The following is a 24,289-nucleotide window of genomic DNA, read 5'->3' on the forward strand; positions in this document are numbered from 1 at the left end:
TGAAGACCACCACGGGACTGGTCGTCGTTTGAATAACCCTGTTGTTTTGGGAATTGAATTGACTCCTGCTGTATGAAGAGTTCCATTCAGTAGGTCTATGGCATCATCAACACTTTCAAACTGTTCTGCTCTCCCTTCGATTTCACTTAGCTCACAAAATTTAACCCAGTCTGCCTTGTCTAGATTCCAACGTGGCGATCTTTGCAAAGGCGGACCCTTGTTGGTGTTTATAATGATTGGTGCATGATCACTAGTATGCCAATCATCTAATGTCCTCCAATCAAAATCAAGAAGGCAGTTAGAGCTTGCAATTGAAAGGTCAATGCATGACAAAGTACCTGTCTGAACATGGAAGTGTGTGGGCTCTCCGGTATTAAGGAGTCCCACATCCTCATTCTCCACAATTGATGAGATAATATTGCCCCTTGTGTTGGCCAAAACATCACCCCATAAAGGATGTCTACCATTCATATCTCCCAGTAAGAGAAAAGGTTGAGGGAGTTGTTGAATGACCTCTGCTAAATCATCATATAAAATATTATCATTTGGAGGTAAGTACAGAGAGCATATTGTATATTTTCTCCCTATATCAATTTGTACAACAACTGCCTGCAGGGTTGTACGTATAGACATGGGTATTTGGGGAACATCTCGACGAATGTACATGAGACTTCCGCCATGGCTCCCTGCTTGTTGATTATATGGTGTTCTATAGCTAACATACTCTCGAGGACTAGGAGTGTTAGAATCAAGCATACTTTCCTGTAGACATACAATTATGGGGGAATGCTCATGAATTAGGAGCTTAAGTTCTTCATATTTCGCCCTCAAACCCTGACAGTTCCATTGCAAAATGGAGGAGAAAACTATGGATTATTTCTGGAAGACATCTTGGATGAGGTCTTCCCATTAGAAGTTTTTAATGTAACATTATTACCAGTAGGTTTCTTCAGAGGTGGTCTTGTTATGTTGGGTTTAACGTTGGTGTTTTTCTTTGTATTCTTTTTATCTATTTGTTGAGGTGGATGGTGGACCTCAACTTGAATTTCTGATTTATTCAGTCCATCTTCTGGTTCATTATAAACATCAACAGACAAAACATCAAATTTATTTGATGTCATAACCTTAACGTTTCTAATGGAGGGTGGAGAGAGAGATGGAGGTCTCTCTCTTTTGCGATTAATAGATGGTGGGATTCGAGGTTTTTGCACCTTTCCCACAACAGGTGCATCAGGTAAGTTAGTCTTAAGTGGAACCTCCATCAGATCAGGCAAGGACATGGCCTGAGAGAGGTTTGTATTACTTTTTGTAATGGCGGCTGAAGGCTGTACAGCAATGGGCAATGACCTAGTGTTAATACACCGTGGTAAAGCCTCAGGAGGTGATAAGGTTACCTCGTTATTTGACATTTTGTCAGATAGTATACTTTTTTTTGAGCTATTGGCAGTGCTAGGTTGGTTTGATTTTAATGCCTTAGCATATGTATTTGATTTATTTAATAGTCTTTTGGCATGGGTCACACTTATGTGTTCTAAGTTTGATTTGTTGAGGGCAGCTTCCTCCAACTTATATAGCTCGCAAATCTTGTCTGTGGATTTGTGATTCGAGCTGCAATTTAAACACCTGGCTCCAAGTGCACACTCTCCATGGTAAGATTTGGAGCAAATACCACACATCTTCTCATTTTTGCAAACTTTGGACGGGTGCCCAAATTTAAAACAATTAAAGCATTGCAATGGCTTCTGCTTGAAGGGTCTTACTTTAATCCTTTCGTTCTCGATAATAATATGAAAAGGTACATCAGCATCCTGGAACGTAAGGATTATCATTGATGTACCTGGGACTTTATGAACTTTCCAAACATTTAATGGACACATGGCCAGTATCTCCTCCTCTGTAAAATCATATAGGTCTCTGTTAAAAACTACGCCCCTTCCGTAGCTAAAATTTAGGTGGGGTTTGACATCTAACTTAATGTCATCATTATTTATTTTCATATTGGACAATATTACCGACTGTGTACTGGATTTGGCATGGATAAGGAAACTATTTTTTCCGAAACGAGATATATCGCCTGGTGCAATAGTTCCTACTTTTTTCTGAATCAATTTGCATATTTTAAAATAATTCCCTGTAACCCCCTTTGATTCAGCTATAAGCCACATCGGTGGTTTTGGATTTCTCTGGGAGGGCATGACTAAATCTGTGCCTTTTTCCAACCAATCGGCAGGCCTGTACACATCTAAATCTTTTGGTACCTTATCGCAGAGTGCAGCCGCGACATTCAAGTTATTAATTTTAATATTCTTCAAATTACTTATTGCACTAAATGCTTCGTCATAACTACTATAAGATATCCATGAATCCCAAGTTTCAGCTTCAAGTTTCATCCTTATTTCTTTTATGCATCCATAGCATTCAAATGCTTTACATAGATCATCATAATTTGTTTCTATTGAAATTTGTGTAACATGGAGGATTCGAAGTTTCCTCGTGTTACCCAAATTACTCGATTTAGAAATATCAGTAGAATGGTCCTTTCCCGTTCCGAGGTCATCAACAGAGCTATCCCTTATCACATTAGCAGAGGTCGTCAACAGTGCCGGGGGAGAGTCAGCGTATCCAGGGGATGGGGGTTCGTTCCTTAAAGAATCCATAATAGTAAAGAGAGGGAAAAGAGTTAGTTTGATGTACCTGCTCGAGAATGTTAGGCCATCACGCGTCGGAAAGGAAATTTGCACTCTCTACTATCGGCACAATGAGAGTATACTTCCCAGATGGTCCACTCCATACCCTACCCGAAGGATAGCATCAAAACAGATATAGAGGCACAGGTGTAAGCTGAACCCGCCTGTTAGGACTGAGACCAAGAAATTATGGAATCATCCTCCCCATATCTGTAATGACGGGCTTCCGGCCAAAAGCCAAGAGTCCTACCCCAAGCGTTGGATCCCCCTGGATTCCGAAGACCCAACACTTGAGAATAGTTCCGCCAAAAAGGTCCAAACCATCTTCGGGATGGCTGAGATCATCCAATACTCTCATATATAGCTTTGAGCACAAACACCTCCCAACCGTGACACCTTTCCCATTCATCAAAGCAGGCAGCAATACCGGATGTATAAACATCCGCCCAAGTGGCAATAACAGATGTAGAAACATCCATGCCATAAAAAAGAGAGAAAAAAAAAAATAACAAACACACATATATATGTAAATATATACACATACATATGGGAAATTTTACTCATAGGGTTGGGACAGCAACATGAAGGAAAGTTTATAATATTAGGAGAAGGTTGAAGCCATATAAAGAGGAAGAAAAAGATGAAAGAGAGAAATTTAGATTCGAACTGGGGGAGCAATTTCCCCAAGTTCGAGAGCCCTCTTGCCCGTCACCAAGATTCAGCACGGGAATGAAATGCCGTGCTGAAGCTCAATGACTTCATCAAGGCATTCTCTCATTAAGAGGGCAACCGAGTGTGACCAATACGGAGACGACAAAGACACATCTCCCATTTTCGGGGCATCATATTATACCTCCAAGGAGATATGTCATTTGCTACCTCTTGCATTTTATTGCCATCTAGGCTATCCTATTGCTGTTGCCATTTTTTGCAAACCAATTTCTTGATGTCAGGTAAGAAATCATTACAGGGAATGGGATACCTTCTTGGCAGCAACTCGGATGCAGCCTTCTTAGCCAGTGAATCTGCCTTCTCATTCCCAGACACACCTACATGTGCTGGAACCCAACAAAACTAAACTGTTATACCTCTCCGTCCAATAATAAAAAGCCATTCTAAAATCTTTAAAACTAGAGGGTTATTAGAATTAAAAACTTCTATAGCTTGAAGGACAATCCTTGCATCACTAAAAATTGTAAAATTACCCTCCTTCTCCAACGCTATTTTCTCAATAGCGGTTAATATGCCATACAGTTCGGCAGTAAATATGGAAGCGGTCAGAGGAAGTGCACTTCTACAATTAAAACCATTACTATGTACTCCAAATCCAACGCCAGCATCAGATTTGGAGCCATCAGTATAGATAAAAGTTGATCCTCTATGTTCTTTTAACATGTTCATTAAAAAGAGACCTGGCTTCTAGTTCTGACATATTCTTCTGATCCCCAATAAAATATTTACAAAAAGATATCTCTGGTAACTTCCATGGAGGCGTTGATGATACCTTGAATGGAAGTACCTTATTTCTAATTATATCCAGACTATTTAATAATCGTTTCACCCGAAAGCCATAAGGTTGAGGAGATTTTGGGTGCACTCAAAGTATGATGCGTGTCTTACAAGGCTTGCAGTCTGAAAGGCTAGAGTTAGGGAGTCTTTGTAATCTAAACCAGTACCGAATAATGGAAGACATTCGGTAAAGGTCTCGAGGTAACTCTCCAGCATCAACAAGGAGACTTGGGATAGGCGAGGTTTTAAAAGCTCCAGTAGACAATCTAATACCTGTATGATGTATCGAGTCTTATATTTTTAACCGGCTTGGGGTGGCTGAAGTATATTTCACAACCATAACTAATTTTGGAAAAAATCAAGGCCTTGTATAATTTTAAAATAGTATTGCGATCTGCCCCCCATGATGTATGGGACAATACTTTTAAGATATTCAGAGCTTCAACACATATAGCTTTTAAAGCTTTTAAGTGAGAAACCCATGTAACCCTACAATCAAATATCAAACCTAAAAATTTAGCTTCTCTTGCACATGGTATCCGTTGACCTTTAATTTATATATCCGGGTCTGGATGTACTCCCCGGATACGACAAAAATAGACAATGGTAGTTTTACTTGTCGAGAACTTAAATCCATTCATGTCAGCCCACTGGATAATTTTATCAATAGAGAGTTGGACTTTTCTCTCAACCATTGCCATTCTAGTGCCAGCAAATGATATTAAGAGATCATCCACAAATAATGTTGAGAGAACATCCTGGGGAATGGCTGAGGATATCCCATTAATTGCTAGTGGAAAAAGGGGTTACACTCAGAACATTACCCTGAGGAACTCCTCCTTCCTGGCACTTACTCTCTGATAGAGTTTCCCCAACTCTCACTTGAAAAACTCTACGTGAAAGAAATGCCTGAATAAATAGTGGCAGCTCTCCTCTCAATCCCAATTCATGAATGGTTTTAAGTATACCATATCTCCATGTGGTATCATATGCCTTTTCAAGGTCAAAAAATACTGTAACATGGTGCTGTTTGGAAGCAAAGGCTTCACAAATAGAAGACCCAAGTCGTGTTAACACATCAGTTGTTGATTGCATTTTTCTGAATCCACATTGAATCGGTGATAAAATACCCTTCTTTTCAAGGTACCACATAAGCCTTGCATTGACCATCTTCTCCATGATTTTACATAAACATGAAGTCAATGCAATAGGTCGATAGCTTGCTGCTAAAAACGTGTCCTTACCAGGTTTTAAAAAGTCTAAAATAATGGCTAGTTCCCAAACACTTGGGTAACTATGATCATGCCATATTCTATTAATAATACTTAAAATAAATAACTTTGTATTAAAATGTACAAGTGTAACAATTGCATATGGAATTCCATCGGGTCCAGGAGCTGTATCGTTGCAAGTAGCGAGTATGGAATCAAGTTCTCTTTCAGTAAAAGGAGAATTATACGATTCTTCCCTTCCTGTTGCAAAATTTAAAATTTTCTTTTCTTCAATGCACCTGTACTGGTGACCAGGAGCTGCTACACTCTTGCACGATACATTTGAAAAATGGTCAGCCAGGGCATTACTAACTTCATTTCCTTCAGTCACAAACTGACCATTCACTTTCAACACTGGTGGTGGGTTCGGGGTAAATTTGCCTGCAATTTTTTTTATTTTCCTCCATACAAAAGATGGTGGTGTTCTACTATTAATGGAGGAAACAAAAGCCACCCAAGATTGGCGTCTAGCTTCTTTCATGGCACGACGGAACTGTGCTCTACACTTTTTGTATGATAACAAATTTTCATCAGTACGGTGTCTATGCAATCTAGTCAGGGATTTTCTGGTGGCTCTGTGCAAGGCTGTTAATTCTGAGGACCACCACGGGACTGGTCGTCTTTTGAATAGTTCTGTGGTTTTGGGAATCGAATTGATACCTGCTGTATGAAGAGTTCCATTCAGTAGGTCTATGGCATCATCAATACTTTCAAACTGTTCTGCTCTCCCTTCGATTTCACTTAGCTCAGAAAATTTAACCCAGTCTGCCTTGTCTAGATTCCAACGTGGCGATCTTTGCAAAGGCGGACCCTTGTTGGTGTTTATAATGATTGGTGCATGATCACTAGTATGCCAATCATCTAATGTCCTCCAATCAAATTCAAGAAGGCAGTTAGAGCTTGCAATTGAAAGGTCAATGCATGACAAGGTACCTGTCTGGACATGGAAGTGCGTGGGCTCTCCTGTATTAAGGAGCCCCACAGCCTCATTCTCCACAATTGATGAGATAATATTGCCCCTTGTGTTGGCCAAAACATTACCCCATAAAGGATGTCTACCATTCATATCTCCCAGTAAGAGAAAAGGTTGAGGGAGTTGTTGATTGATTGATTTAAAGTTTTCAGGCATCCTGACATCTGAGGTCATTGATGCCGGTAACATTTAACTTATGTATACAAAAATAAAAAATAAATTAAATAAAAAATAAAAGAGTATTCAATTAAAATTCATAAAAGTTGAATGTCATAAAAGTTAAATATTTTTCAGAAGACCTGCTTCTGAAATAAATCTAAAAATGCCACTTGCATGGTAGGACACATCATTTCCAAGAATCTTGGCGAGGATGAACCTGCCACCCTCACCTCGAGCCTCAAACAAATATCTATTCCGCAAGTTGTTATGATTGGGGCATTCGGTCAACAAATGCCTTACTGTTAGAGGTACTAAAAAGTCGTCACAATACGGTTGGCGTTGGCCCTTCAGCAGAAACTCATTTGTCAACCGAGTGTGACCAATACGGAGACGACAAAGAGACGTCTCCCATTTTCGGGGCATCATATTATACCTCCAAGGAGATATGTCATTTGTTATCTCTCGCATTTTCTTGCCATCTTGACTATCCCATTACTGTTGCCATTTATTGCAAACCAATTTCTTGATGTCAGGTAAGAAATCATCACAGGGAATGGGATACCTTCTTGGCAGCAACTCGGATGCAGCCTCCTTAGCCAGTGAATCTGCCTTCTCATTCCCGGACACACCTACATGTGCTGGAACCCAACAAAATTGAACTGTTATACCTCTCTGTCCAATAATGATAAGCCATTCTAAAATCTTTAAAACTAGAGGGTTATTAGAATTAAAAACTTCCATAGCTTGAAGGACACTCCTTGCATCACTAAAAATTGTAAAATTACCCTCCTTCTCCAACGCTATTTTCTCAATATCGGTTAATATGCCATACAGTTCGGCAGTAAATATGGAAGCGGTCAGAGGAAGTGCACCTCTACAATTAAAACCATTACTATGTACTCCAAATCCAACGCCAGCATCTGATTTGGAGCCATCAGTATAGATAAAAGTTGATCCTCTATGTTCTTTAACATGTTCATTAAAAAGAGACTTGGCTTCTAGGTCTGACATATTCTTCTTACCTCCAATAAAATATTTACAAAAAGATATCTCCGGTAACTTCCATGGAGGCGTTGATGATACCTTGAATGGAAGTACCTTATTTCTAGTTATATCCAGACTATTTAATAATCGTTTCACCCGAAAGCCATAAGGTTGAGGAGATTTTGGGTCCAACTCAAAGTATGATGCGTGTCTTACAAGGCTTGCAGTCTGAAATGCTAGAGAGTTAGGGAGTCTTTGCAATCTAAACCAATACCGAAGAATGGAAGACATTCGGTAAAAGTCTAGAGGTAACTCTCCAGCATCAACAAGGAGACTTGGGATAGGCGAGGTTTTAAAAGCTCCAGTAGACAATCTAATACCTGCATGATGTATCGAGTCTAAGGGAGTTGTTGAATGACTTCTGCTAAATCATCATATAAAATATTATCATTTGGAGGTAAGTACAGAGAGAAAATTGTATATTTTCTCCCTATATCAATTTGTACAACAACTGCCTGCAGGGTTGTACGTATAGACATAGGTATTTGGGGAACATCTCGACGAATGTACATGAGACTTCCGCCATGGCTCCCTGCTTGTTGATTATATGGTGTTCTATAGCTAACATACTCTCGAGGACTAGGAGTGTTAGAATCAAGCATACTTTCCTGTAGACATACAATTATGGGGGAATGCTCATGAATTAGGAGCTTAAGTTCTTCATATTTCACCCTCAAACCCTGACAGTTCCATTGCAAAATGGCGGAGAAAACTATGGATTATTTCTAGAAGACATCTTGGATGAGGTCTTTCCATTAGCAGTTTTTAATTTAACATTATTACCAGTAGGTTTCTTCAGAGGTGGTCTTGTTATGTTGGGTTTTACATTTGTGTTATTCTTTGTATTCTTTTTATCTATTTGTTGAGGTGGATGGTGGACCTCAACTTGAATTTCTGATTTATTCAGTTCATCTTCTGGTTCATTAGAAACATCAACAGACAAAACATCAAATTTATTTGATGTCATAACCTTAACGTTTCTAATGGAGGGTGGAGAGAGAGATGGAGGTCTCACTCTTTTACGATTAATAGATGGTGGGATTCGAGGTTTTTGCACCTTTCCCACAACAGGTGCATCAGGTAAGTTAGTCTTAAGTGGAACCTCCATCAGATCAGGCAAGGACATGGCCTGAGAGAGGTTTGTATTATTTTTTGTAATGGCAGCTGAAGGCTGTACAGCAATAGGCAATGACCTAGTGTTAATACACCGTGGTAAAGCCTCAGGAGGTAATATGGTTACCTCGTTATTTGACATTTTGTCAGATAGTATACTTTTTTTGAGCTATTGACAGTGCTAGGTTGGTTTGATTTTAATGCCTTAGCATATGTATTTGATTTATTTAATAGTCTTTTGGCATGGGTCACACTTATATGTTCTAAGTTTGATTTGTTGAGGACAGCTTCCTCCAACTTATATAGCTCGCAGCTCTTGTCTGTGGATTTGTGATTCGAGCTGCAATTTAAACACCTGGCTCCAAGTGCACACTCTCCATGGTAAGATTTGGAGCAAATACCACACATCTTCTCATTTTTGCAAACTTTGGATGGGTGCCCAAATCTAAAACAATTAAAGCATTGCAATGGCTTCTGCTTGAAGGGTCTTACTTTAATCCTTTCGTTCTCGATAATAATATGAAAAGGTACATCAGCATCCTGGAACGTAAGGATTATCATTGATGTACCTGGGACTTTATGAACTTTCCATATATTTAATGGATACATGGCCAGTATCTCCTTCTCTGTAAAATCATATAGATCTCTGTTAAAAACTACGCCCCTTCCGTAGCTAAAATTTAGGTGGGGTTTGACATCTAACTTAATGTCATCATTACTTATTTTCATATTGGACAATATTACCGACTGTGTACTGGATTTGGCATGGATAAGGAAACTATTTTTTCCGAAACGAGATATATTGCCTGGTGCAATAGTTCTTACTTTTTTCTAAATCAATTTGCATATTTTAAAATAATTCCCTGTAACCCCCTTTGATTCAGCTATAAGCCACATCGGTGGTTTTGGGTTTCTCTGGGAGGGCATAACCAAATCTGCGTCTTTTTCCAACCAATCGGCAGGCCTGTACACATCCAAATCTTTTGGTACCTTATCGCAGAGAGCAGCCGCGACATTCAAGTTATTAATTTTAATATTATTCAAGTTACTTATAGCACTAAATGCTTCGTCATAACTACTATAAGATATCCATGAATCCCAAGTTTCAGCTTCAAGTTTCATCCTTATTTCTTTTATGCATCCATAGCATTCAAATGCTTTACATAGATCATCATAATTTGTCTCTATTGAAATTTGTGTAACATGGAGGATTCGAAGTTTCCTCGTGTTACCCAAATTATTCGATTTTGAAATATCAGTAGAATGGTCCTTTCCCGTTCCGAGGTCATCAACAGAGCTTTCCCTTATCACATTAGCAGAGGTCGTCAACAGTGCCGGGGGAGTGTCAGCGTATCCAGGGGATGGGGGCTCATTCCTTAAAGAATCCATCAGACGAAAGAGAGAAAAGGGTTAGTTTGATGTACCTGCTCGAGAATGTTAGGCCATCACACGTCGGAAAGGAAATTTGCACACTCCACTATCGGCACAATGAGAGTATACTTCCCAGATGGTACACTCCATACCCTACCCGAAGGATAGCATCAAAACAGATATAGAGGCACAGGTGTAAGCTGAACCCGCCTGTTAGGACTGAGACCAAGAAATTATGGAATCATCCTCCCCATATCTGTAATGACGGGCTTCCGGCCAAAAGCCGAGAGTCCTACCCCAAGCATTGGATCCCCCTGGATTCCGAAGACCCAACACCTGAGAATAGTTCCGCCAAAAAGGTCCAAACCATCTTCGGGATGGCTGAAATCATCTAATACTCTCACATATAGCTTTGAATGCAAACACCTCCCAACCGCGATACCTCCTCCCACTCATCAAAGCAGGCAGCAATAAAGGATGTATGAACATCCCGCCGGGGCTACAATGGATGTAAAAACATCCAAGCCATAGGAGAAAAAAAACAAAAATAATAAATATATATGTACATAATATATACACATATATAATGAGGGAAATTTTTCTCATCGAGTTTGGAAAGAAAGACAAAAGAAAGTTTATGAAATTAGGATAAGGTCGAAGTAATATTGAGAAAAAGAAAAAGGTGAAAGAGAGAAATTTAGATTCGAACTGGGGGAGCAATTTCCCCAAGCTCGAGAGCCCTCTTGCCCGTCACCAAGTTTCAGCACGGGAATGAAATGCCGTGCTGAAGCTCAATGACTTCATCAAGGCATTCTCTCATTAAGAGGGTAATTAATACGAAAGTGCGAATATCCGCAGGCAGGAAGCCTACTATAACTTTAGCTACTGAGGAAATTTACAAACCTAGAATAAGTATTCTATCCACTGATGCTGGGCATATGGTCTCCAGCATCAACAAAGATTTAACATACGCGTTGAAGAAAATCCCCTCACTCAGATTTTATCAATAAAATATACCTGCGGCAGGTCTATTAGAATAATAATGTAACAGGGGTGGTATTTTAATGTACTTATTTTCTCATTTATTCAAGTAAATTTGCTCATTTATTTAGACAAAAAACATTTACGGTGTAAGATTCCCCATTTGTACTTTCATCTTCGAGTTAAATGGCCTCACTCTGTGATTAAGAATAATTATTTAACAGATGCTTCATTAATGAAAAGTCTTATGTAAATTTTGGTTAGAATATACCTGTCTCATCTTAAGTACTTCAGTTATCTGTTAGTTGCAATGGCTAGAGACAGTCGTATCGGAACACTGACATCTCTGGGGAATAGGGATATATTCACTAAAAATAATGCGGGCAGCTTTACAAACAACCTCCAAGATAGTAAAAAATTGAATCCTAATTTGCAGCATGAAGTAGCCCTTGTCAATATCCATAACCCAAATGAAATTTAAGGGCTTGTCAGTGGTGAAGTTGATTCAGGAATAAAAATAATTAATACAAAAGTGCGAATATCCGCAGGCGGGAAGCCTACTGTAACTTTAGCTACTGAGGAAATTTACAAACCTAGAATAAGTATTCTATCCACTAATGCTGGGTATATGGTCTCCAGCATCAACAAAGATTTAATATAAGCTTTGAAGAAGATCCCCTCACTCAGATTTTATCAATAAAATATACCCACGGCAGGTCTATTAGAATATGAATATCAAAGAGGGAGGGTGCTAATAAAGTTTACAAAGACTGAAAACTGAAGAGCCAATTTTTCGAAAAGGACCTATTCAAGCCATCAAATTAAAATTTGGGAAAAGAATAGGAGCTACATTAGGATTTAAATCAGAAAAGCCATATCAAATTTTTGAAACAAATCCAGGCAATCCTTACTGAAAAGGAAAATGCTTTGAAAATCATGATGAAAACATGAGTCATCAGTAAGGTGGAAGGTGTGGAAAGTTGACAATAGGAAAATGCTTTGAAAAAAGCTCTCAAGACCAGTCAAAATATGGTAACTGCAGCTCGTAATTTGCTTGCTCTTTTACCACCCTCCTCCACATTGGGGGGTGGACTTTGTCCTCATTCATTCAGATATTGTTGAAGTTCCTATTTCGTGGGTAAAAAAGTTGATATGTTGGACACCTTTAGTATGTGGGGAATTAAAACAAGAGGTTATCATAATTATGTGTATTTCCCTTTAGGGACAAAGGAATTGGATTCAGTATCCATTCCTAAGAAGGACAGGATATACTCTTTTTGTGAGGATCCAGCACGATATGCATCTTCCATATTAGACCAAAGCGGAAAATTATATAAAAGCTGGTACACCCCACAGTAAGCGCTTATGCCAGATTGTGGCACTATGCAGGTTGTGTTTCTTCCACCGTCTAAGGAGTTTAGCATCATATTTACAACACCCCAATAAAACTCCTGCATGGAGGGGCTTTAGGGGATATTGACATTTTTAGAGCACCAAGACGTTAGCAGCAAGGGTGTGGGCTTTTCAGCCAATTAGCCGAACTCGCTAAAAGGGTTGCGCTCTTTGTGGCAAAGGCCATTCTACCTAGTACCCTTGAATTTGGGCAAAATATCATGAGGGATTTACAACAGGGGACAAGATATTTCAAATCAAGCCTTAACCAGAGAGGGTTGGAAGCGCTAAAATCGACAGGACGACGTATTGTTACTGACAGGGGGAAGAAAAGGAAAAATGTCAAAAGAAATGGAAAGAAAAGATTAAATAAAAGGAAAATCTTCTCTCGTAAAAATATAGGATATAAAGACGTGTTTGGTGCAATGTGATTTAGTTCCGGTAAATAGGTGTTTGAGTGAAGTCATTCAACATGACATTGACAGCGCCAAGAATTGCAGGTCTTGTAGGGAGCAAACTCCCAACTGCAAAATACACCGGTGGGGTGGTGGACGCTTTTCCTAGACCTAATCATTTACGGGTGATGGAAGCATCAGTGGTTGCTTGGCAAACATGTTTTATTCTCCCACCAAATCTTACATCAGGGGGAGCAATCACTGATCGTTATCTCGAATTTTGTATCAATGGCACAGAAATAACACTAATTGATTTAGCCAGTTTGACTATAGAGCTACATTTAAAAGTCACGGCACACGATGGGACCATGTTGGGAGATGGTGTAGATATTGTATTTGTCAATGCTTTGGCAAATACAATCTTTAAGTCGAGTCAAGTTTATATCTGAGAAAGACTCGTAGAATCAAATAACCATTTCAATTACTGGTCATTCATAAAGTTGTTAGCTAAAGCAAAGTCTCACACCGTCAAAACAGTCGGACGGCATGGATATCTTTTCCAAGATTACAAGGGAACATCCATTTCAAATGTTTTACCGGGCGATTATTTTACAAAATTGAACAAAATAGTAAAGGAGTGGATTGCTAAAGGTAAAAGAGAAGGATTGCATATCATTCATCCACTTATGCTCAATATCGTGCTCAAATAGAAATAAATTTCTACCTCACACTTGCGATCAAACCATAGCCCCTTCAAATGAGAGGCCAGATCGCTCCCAACCATGCCACCGGAAGCGCAAAAGAAATCAGAACCTAACTGCTAACTGTATTTCAGGATTTACCCAGAAAGACATCAACCTCTTACCAGCCAGTTTTCCCCGACATCCAGGAACACCAGGTGACACAATTGATAGTATTCAATTTCAATTACCCCTACTGAGTCAATATAGATGAAAATCAACAAAATATCCTGCTTAAATGAAAATAAATTTCTCACTCATACTTGGGATCAAACCCTAGCCCCTTCAAATGAAAGGTCTGGTCGCTTCCAATCATGCCACCAGAGGCTTAAAAGAAGTCGAACCTAACTGTTAACTGCAGTTCAGGATTTACCTGGCCAGACACCAGTCTCTTACCAGCGAATTATCCTCGACATCCAGGCCCACCTAGTGTCAAAATTGATAGCATTTAATTCGAATTACCCCTAATGAGTAAATATGGATGAAAATCAATACAATATCATGCTCAAAAGGAAATAAATTTCTACCTAATACTTGGGATTCAACCTTAGCTCCTTCAAATGAAAGTCCAGGTAGCTTCGAGCCATGTCACCAGAGGCACAAAAGAAATCAGAACCTAACTGCTAACTGCATTTCAGGATCTACCCGGAGAAATATCAATCTATTACCAGCCAGTTTTCAACGACCTCCAAGAACACCAGATGACACGATTGGAAACATTCAATTCCAATTACCCTAATGAGTCAATATGGATGAAAATCAACAAAATATCCTGCTTAAATAAAAAATAAATTTCTACCTCATACTTAGGATCGAACCATACCCCCTTAAAATGAATTGCCAGATTGCTTCCAACCATACTACCAGAGGTTGAAAAATAGTCGAAACCTAACTGCTAACTGCAGTTCAGAATTTATCATGGCGAGACATCAGTCTATTGCCAGCAAGTTTTCCCCGAACTTTCGGCCCACCTGTTGTCAAAATAGATAGCTTTTAATTCGAATTACCCAAATGAGTCTTTATGGATGAAAATCAATACAATATTATGCTCAAATAGAAATAAATTTCTACCTAATACTTGGGATCGAACTCTAGCTCCTTCAAATGAAAGTCCAGGTTGCTTCAAGCCATGCCACCAGAGGCTCAAAAGAAGTCGGAACCTAACTACTAACTGTATTTCAGGATTTACCTGGCAAGACATCAGTCTCTTACCAGCGGGTTTTTCCCTGCCCCCAGGCCCACCAGGTGACACAATTGATAGCATTTAAGTCGAATTACCCCTAACGAGTCAATATGGATGAAAATCATCACAATATCGTGCTTAAATAGAAATAAGTTTCTACCTCACACTTGGTATCGAACCCTAGCCCCTTCAAATGGAAGGCCAGGTCGCTTCCAACCATGCCACCACAAGCTCAAAAGTAGTCAGAACCTAACTAATAACTGCAGTTCAGGATTTATCTGGTGAGACAGTCTATTGCCAGCAAGATTTCCCTGACCTCCCAGAACACCAGGTGACACAATTGATAGCATTTAATTCGAAATACCCATAATGAGTCAATGTGGATTAAAATCAATAAAATATCTAGCTCAAATAGAAATAATTTTCTACCTCATTCTTGGGATCGAACCCTAGCTCCTTCAAATGAATGCCAGGTCGCTTCAAACCATGCCAACAGAGGCTCAAAAGAAGTCGGAACCTAACTGCTAACTGCATTTCAAGATTTACCTGGCAAAACATCAGTCTCTTACCAGCGAGTTTTCCCCGACCTCCCGGCCCGACAGATGTCAAAATTGATAACGTTTAATTTGAATTACCCCTAACGAATCAATATGGAAGAAAATCAATACAATATCATGCTCAAATTGAAATAAATTTCTACCTCAAACTTGGGATTGAACAGTAGCCTCTTTAAATGAAAAGCCATGTCGCTTCCAACCATGTAACCAGACGCTTAAAAGAAGACCGAACCAAACAGTTAACTGCAGTTCAGGATTTACCTGGCGAGACATGAGTCTCTAACCAGCAAGTTTTCCATGACCTTTCAGAACACCAGGTGACATAATTGATAGCTTTTAATTCGAATTACCCCTAATGAGTCAATATGGATGAAAGTCAACACAATATCGAGCTCAAATAGAAATTTATTTTTACCTTATACATGGGATCGAACACTAGCTCCTTCAAATGAAAGCCAGGTTACTTCCAGCCATGCCAACAGAGGCTCAAAAGAAGTCGGAACCTAACTGCTAACTGCAGTTCAAGATTTATCTTGCAGGACCTCAGTCTCTTACCAGCTGGTTTTCCCAGACCTCCCGGCCCACCAGGTGACAAAATTGATAGCATTTAATTTGAATTACCCATAATAAGTCAATATGAATGAAAATCAATACAATACCGTGCTCAAATAGAAATACATTTCTACCTCATACTTGGGATCAACCTCTAGTCCCTACCAATGGAAGGCCATGTTACTCACAACCATGCTACAAGAGGCTCAAAAGAAGTCGGAATCTAACTACTAACTGCCGTTCAGGATTTACTTGGTGAAACATCTGTCTCTTACCAGCAGATTTTTCTGGCCTACCAGACCACCATGTGACACAATTGATAGCATTTAATTCGAATTACCCCTAATGAGTCAATATGGATGAAAATCAACACAATATTGTCCTTAACTAGAAATAAATTCTACCTCACACTCGGGATCGAACCCTAGCCCCTTCAAATGAAAGGCTAGATTGCTCCCAACCATTCCACCAGAGGCTAAAAAGAAGTCGGAACCTAACTGCTAACTGCAGTTCAAGATCTACCCGGCGGGACATCAGTCTCTTACCTGCGAGTTTTCCATGACCTCCCGAACCACCAGATGACACAATTGATACCATTTAATTCATATTACCACTGATGAGTTGATATGGAGGAAAATCAACACAATATCCTCCTCAATTAGAAATAAATTTCTACCTCATACTTGGGATCCAACACTAGCCCCTCCAAATAAAAGGTCAGGTCGATTCTAACCTTGTCAACAGAGGCTTAAAAGATGTCGGAACCTAACAGTTAACTGCAGATCAAGATTTACCTGGCGATACATAAGTCTCTTACCAGCGAGTTTTCCACGACCTCCAGGACCACCAGGTGACACAATTGATATCATTTAATTCGTCGTACCCCTAATGCGTCAATATGGATGAAAATCAACACAATATCGTGTTCAAATAGAAATAAATTTCTACATCATACATGGGATCGAACCCTAGCCCCTTCAGATGAAAGGCCAGATCGCTTCCAACCACGCCACCAGAGGCTCAAAAGTAATTGGAACCTAACTCCTGACTGTAGTTCAGGATTTACCAGGGCGAGACATCAGTCTCTTACCAGCGAATTAGCCCCGACATCCCAGCCCACCTAGTGTCAAAATTGATAGCATTTAATTCGAATTACCCCTAATGAGTAAATATGGATGAAAATCAATACAATATCATGCTCAAATAGAAATAAATTTCTACCTAATACTTGGGATTAGACCCTAGCTCTTTCAAATGAAAGTCCAGGTTGCTTCCAGCCATACCACCAGAGGCTCAAATGACGTCGGAACCTAACTACTAACTGCAGTTCAGGATTTCCAAGGCAAGATATCAGTCTCTTACCAGCGAGTTTTCCCCGGCCTCCCGGCTCACTTGGTGACACATTTCATACCGTTTAATTCGAATTGCCCCTAACAATATCGTGCTCAAATATAAATACATATCTACCTCATACTTGGGATTGAACCATAGCCCCTTCAAATGAAATGCCAGATTGCTTCCAACCATACCACCAGAGGCTGAAAAATAGTTGGAACCTAACTGCTAACTGCAGTTCAGAACTGATCATGGCGAGACATCAGTCTCTTGCCAGAAAGTTTTCCCCGACCTTCCATCCCACCTGTTGTCAAAATTGATAGCTTTTATTTCGAATTTACCCAAATGAGTCTTAATGGATGAAAATCAATACAATATCATGTTCAAATAGAAATAAATTTCTACCTAATACTTGGGATCAAACAGTAACCTCTTCAAATGAAAGGCCAGGTTGCTCCCAATCATGTCACCAAAGGCTTAAAAGAAGTTGGAACCTAACTGCTAACTGCAGTTTAAGATTTACCTGGCAAGACATCAGTCACTTACCAGCGAGTTTTCCCCGACATCCCGGCCCACCAGGTGACAATTGATATCGTTTATTTTGAATTACCACTAACAATATCGTGCTCAAATAGAAATACATATATACCTCATACTTGGGATCGAACCATAGCCCCTTCAAATGGAATGCCAGATCGCTTCCAACAAAACCACCAGAAGCTGAAAAGTAGTTGGAACCTAACTGCTAACTGCAGTTCAGAATTTATCATGGCGAGACATGTCTCTTGCCAGCAAGTTTTCCCCAACCTTCCGGCCCACCTGTTGTCAAAATTGATAGCTTTTAATTCGAATTACCCCAAATAAGTCTTTATGGATGAAAATCATTACAATATCATGCTCAAATAGAAAATGAATTTCTACTTAATACTTGGGATCGAACCCTAGCTCCTTCAAATGAAAGGCCAGGTCACTTCCAACCATGCCACCAGAGGCTCAAAAGAAGTCAAAACCTAACTACTAACTGCAGTTTAGGATTTACCTGGCGAGACAGTCTCTTATCAGTAAGTTTTCCCTGACCTCCAAGAACACCAGGTGATACAATTGATAGCATTTAAATCGAATTACCCATAATGAGTCAATATGGATGAGTCAACACAATATCAACTCAAATAAAAATAAATTTCTATCTCATTCTTGGGATCGAACCCTAGCTCCTTCAAATGAATGCCAGGTTGCTTCAAGCCATGCCACCAGAGGCTCAAAAGAAGTCAAAACCAAACTGATAACTGCATTTCAAGATTTACCTGCCAAGACATCAGTCTCTTTCCAGCGAGTTTTCCCCAACCTCCCAGCCCACCACGTGACACAATTGATAGCATTTAATTCGAATTACCACTAACGAGTCAATATGGATGAAAATCAACACAATATCATGCTCAAATAGAAATAAATTTCTAACTCACACTTGGGATCGAACCCTAGCCCCTTCAAATGGAAGGCCAGGTCGCTCCCAACCATGCCACCAGACGCTCAAAAGAAGTCGGAACCTAACTGCTAACTGCAGTTCAGGATTTAGCACGGCGAGACATCAGTCTCTTGCCACGAAATTTTCCCCGCCCACCCGGCCCAGATGGTGTCAAAATTGATAGTATTCAATTCCACTTACCCCTAATGAGTCAATATGCAGGAAAATCAACAAAATTTCCTATGTAAATCAAAATGAATTTCTAGCCCCTTCAAATGGAAGGCCAGGTTGCTTCCAACCATTGCAACAGAGGCTTAAAAGAAGTCGGAAACTGACTGTTAACTGCAGTTCAAGATTTACCTGGCTAGACATCAGTCTCTTACCAGCGAGTTTTCCCCGACCACCCTGCCAACCAGGTGACACAATTGATAGCATTTAATTCGAATTACACCTAATGAGTCAAAATGGATGAAAATTAACAAAATATCGTGCTAAAATAGAAATAAATTTCTACCTCACTCTAAGGATCGAACCCTAACTCCTTCAAATGAATGCCAGGTCGTTTCAAGCCATGCCACCAGAGGCTCATAAGAAGTCGGAACCTAAATGCTAACTGCATTTCAAGATTTACCTGGCAAGACATCAGTCTCTTTCCAGCAAGTTTTCCCCAACCTCCCAGCGCACCAAGCAACACAATTGATAGCATTTAATTCGAATTACCACTAACGAGTCAATATGGATGAAAATCAACACAATATCATGCTCAAATAGAAATCAATTTCTACCTCACACTTGGGATCAAACCCTAGCCCCTTCAAATAGAAGGTCAGGTCGCTTTCAACCATGTCACCAGAGGCTTGAAAGAAGTCGGAACCTAACTGCTAACTGCAGTTCAAGATTTACCTGGCAAGACATCAGTCACTCACCAGCGAGTTTTTCCCCGACCTCCTGGCCAACAAGGTTACACAACTGATAGTATTTAATTCGAAATACCTTTAATGAGTCAATATGGATGAAAATCAACACAATATCGTGCTTAAATAGAAATAAGTTTCTACCTCACACTCGGGATCGAACCCTAGCCCCTTCAAATGGAAGGCCAGGTCACTTCCAACCATGCCACCAGAGGCTCAAAATAAGTCAAAACCTAACTACTAACTGCAGTCCAGGATTTACCTGGCAAGACATCAGTCTCTTGCCAGAAAGTTTTCCCCGACCTTCCGGCCCGCCTGTTGTCAAAATTGATAGCTTTTAATTTTAATTACCCTAAATGAGTCTTTATGGATGAAAATCATAACAATATCATGCTTAAATAAAAATAAATTTCAACCTAATATTTGGGATCAAACTGTAGCCTCTTCAAATGAAAGGCCAGGTCGCTCCCAACCATGTCACCAGAAGCTTAAAAGAAGTCGGAACCTAACTGCAAACTGCAGTTCAAGATTTACCTGGCAAGACATCAGTCACTCACCAGCGAGTTTTTCCCCGACCTCCCGGCCTATAAGGTTACACAACTGATAGCATTTATTCCGAATTACCTTTAATGAGTCAATATGGATGAAAATCAACACAATATCGTGCTTAGATAGAAATAAGTTTCTACCTCACACTCGGGATCGAACCCTAGCCCCTACAAATGGAAGGCCAGGTCACTTGCAACCATGCCACCAGACGCTCAAAAGTAGTCAAAACCTAACTACTAACTGCAGTTCAGGATTTACCTGGCGAGACAGTCTCGTGCCAGCAGGTTTTCCCTGACCTCCCAAAACACCAGGTGAAACAATTGATAGCATTTAATTCGAATTACCCATAATGAGTCAATATGGATTAAAATCAACAAAATAACATTCTAAAATAGAAAAAAAAATTTCTACCTCAAACTTGGGATCAAACAGTAGCCCCTTCAAATGAATGGCCAGGTCGCTTCCAACCATTCCACCAGAGGCTCAAAAGAATTCAGTACCTAACTACTAACTGCAGTTCAGGATTTACCTGGCGATACAGTCTCATGCCAGCAGGTTTTCCCTGACCTCCCAGAACACCAGGTGACACAATTTATAGCATTTAATTCGAATTACCCATAATGAATCAATATGGATGAAAGTCAACACAATATCGAACTCAAATAGGAATAAATTTCTACCTCATTCTTGGGATCAAACCCTAGCTCCTTCAAATGAATGCCAGGTCGCTTCAAGCCATGCCACCAGTGTCTCAAAAAAAGTCGGAACCTAACTGCTGACCGCATTTCAAGATTTACCTGGCAAGACATCAGCCTCTTAAGAGCGAGTTTTCCCTGACCTTAGGGAACACCACGAGACACAATTGATAGCATCTAACGAGTCAATATGGATGAAAATCAATACAATATCATGCTCAGATAGAAATAAATTTCATCCTAATACTTGGGATCGAACCCTAGCTCCTTCAAAATGAAAGTCCAGGTTGCTTCCAACCCTGCCACCAGAGGCTCAAAAGAAGTCGGAACCTAACTACTAACTGCAGTTCAGGATTTACCTGGCAAGACATCAGTCTCTAACCAACAAGTTTTCCCCAGCCTCCCGGCCCACCAGGTGACACAATTGATAGCATTTAATTCGAATTACCCATAATGAATCAATATGGATGAAAATGAACAAAATATCGTGCTTAAATAGAAATAAGTTTCTACTTCACACTTGGGATCGAACCCTAGCTCCTTCAAATGGAAGACCAGGTTGCTTCCAGCCATACCACCAGAGGCACTAAATAAGTCAGAACCAAACTACTAACTGCAGTTCAGGATTTACCTGGCAAGATATGTCTCTTACCAGCGAGTTTTCCCCGGCCTTCCGGTCCACCAGGAGACACAATTGATAGCATTTAATTCGAATTACTCCTAACGAGTCAATATGTATGAAAATCAACACAATATCGTGCTCAAATAAAAATAAATTTCTACCTCACACTTGGGATCAAACAGTAGCCTCTTCAGATGGAAGGCTAGGTTGCTTTCAACCATGCTACCAGAGGCTCAAAAGAAGTCGGAACCTAACTACTAACTGCAGTTCAGGATTTATCTGGAGAGACATCAGTCTCTTGCCAGCACGTTTCTCCCGACCTCCCAGAACACCAGGAGACACAATTGATAGCATTTAATTCGAATTACTCATAACAAGTCAATATGTATGAAAATCAACACAATATAGTGCTCAATTGGAAATAAATTTCTACCTCACACTTGGGATCGAACAGTAGCCTCTTCAAATGGAAGGCCAGGTCGCTTCCAACCATTCCACCAGAGCCTCAAAAGAAGTCAAAACTTAACTACTAACTGTAGTTCAGGATTCACCTGGAGAGACATCAGTCTCTTGCCAGCACATTTCCCCAGACTTCCCAGAACACTAGGTGACACAATTGATAGCATTTAATTGGAATTACACCTAATGAGTCAATATGGATGAAAATCAACACAATATCGTGCTTAAATAGAAATAAGTTTCTACCTCACACTTGGAATCGAACCCTAGCCCCTTCAAATGGAAGGCCAGGTCGTTTCCAACCATGCCACCAGAGGCTCAAAAGAAGTCAAAACTTAACTACTAACTGCAGTTTAGGATTTACCTGGCGAGACAGTCTCGTGCCAGCAAGTTTTCCCTGACCTCCCAGAACACCAGGAGACACAATTGATAGCATTTAATTCGAATTACTCCTAACAAGTCAATATGTATGAAAATCAACACAATATCGAGCTCAAATAGAAATAAATTTCTACCTCATTCTTGGGATCGAACCCTACATCCTTCAAATGAATGCCAGGTCGCTTCAATCCATTCCACCAGAGGCTCAAAAGAAGTCGGAACCTAACTGCTAACCGCATTTCAAGATTTACCTGGCAAGACATCAGCCTCTTACCAGCGAGTTTTCCCCGACCTCCCAGAACACCACGAGACACAATTGATAGCATTTAAATTAAAATACCCATAACGAGTCAATATGGATGAAAATCAACAATATCATGCTGAAATAGAAATAAATTTCTACCTCACACATGGGATCGAACCATAGTCCCTTTAAATGGAAGGCCATTTCGCTTCCAACCATGCCACCAGAGGCTCAAAAGTAGTCGGATCCTTACTGCTAATTGCAGTTCAGGATTTACCATGGCGAGACATCAGTCTCTTACCAGCGAGTTTTCCCCGACCACCCTGCCAACCAGGTGCCACAATTGATAGCATTTAATTCGAATTACACCTAATAAGTCAAAATAGATGAAAATGAACAAAATATCGTGCTAAAATAGAAATAAATTTCTACCTCACTCTAAGGATGGAACCCTAACTCCTTCAAATGAATGCCAAGTCGTTTCAAGCCATGCCACCAGAGGCTCATAAGAAGTCAAAACCTAACTGCTAACTGCATTTCAAGATTTACCTGGCAAGTCATCAGTCTCTTTCCAGCGAGTTTTCCCCAACCTCCCGGCGCACCACGTAACACAATTGATAGCATTTAATTCGAATTACCACTAACGAGTCAATATGGATGAAAATCAACACAATATCATGCTCAAATAGAAATCAATTTCTACCTCACACTTGGGATCAAACCCTAGCCCCTTCAAATAGAAGGCCAGGTCGCTTTCAACCATGCCACCAGAGGCTCAAAAGTAGTTGAAACATAACTTCTAACTGCAGTTCAGGATTTACCATGGCGAGACATCAGTCTCTTGCCAGCAAGTTTTCCCCGACCTTCCGGCCCACCTGTTGTCAAAATTGATAGCTTTTAATTTGAATTACCCCAAATGAGTCTTTTTGGATGAAAATCATTACAATATCATGCTCAAATAGAAATAAAAGGCTGCTCCCAACCATGTCACCAGAGGCTTAAAAGAAGTCGGAACCTAACTGCTAACTGCAGTTCAAGATTTACCTGGCAAGACATCAGTCACTCACCAGCGAGTTTTTTATTGAGTATGAAAGGTTCTGTCAGGCTATGCATGGTGATAGTAAGAGTTTGGGCTAGTGAGTTCAGAAAATATTTGACAGGGTATTTGTTGACAATGTATGGTGTAATAATGCGTGTAGGGATGTTGATTATGAAAGTGTGAAAAAGAGAATAATTGAACTGGTAAAACGTATGAAAGGGAGTGTTAGGTATAAGTGTAGAATTGATTTTGATAATGCACAGATGAAAGTAGAAGAGATATCAATGTATGTATGTAGGTTGGAAACACGTTAGCTAGGAAGAAGCATGCGGATGAAGGTATAAATGAGAATAAGGAATTAATGAAGAAGTTTTTGGCTACTGTACCTGAGATTGATTGATTGATTGATTGGACGTTTTCTGGCATCCTGACATCGAAGGTCATTGACGTCAAAATCGTTTATTATAAATAAAGATTAAAAGAATATTCAATTAAAACCAGAAAAGTAAATATGTTATAAAAGTTAAATAGCATTAAGAAGAGCTGCTTCTAATATAAATTTTAAAATGTCACTAAAATTAAATCTGTTATAAAATTTAAAAAGCCTTAAGAAGATCTGCTTCTGATATCAATTTAAAAAGGCCCCTAGCATTGTACGA

This window comes from Palaemon carinicauda, chromosome 21 (assembly GCF_036898095.1).
Source record: "Palaemon carinicauda isolate YSFRI2023 chromosome 21, ASM3689809v2, whole genome shotgun sequence".
NCBI classification, from domain to species: Eukaryota; Metazoa; Arthropoda; class Malacostraca; order Decapoda; family Palaemonidae; genus Palaemon; species Palaemon carinicauda.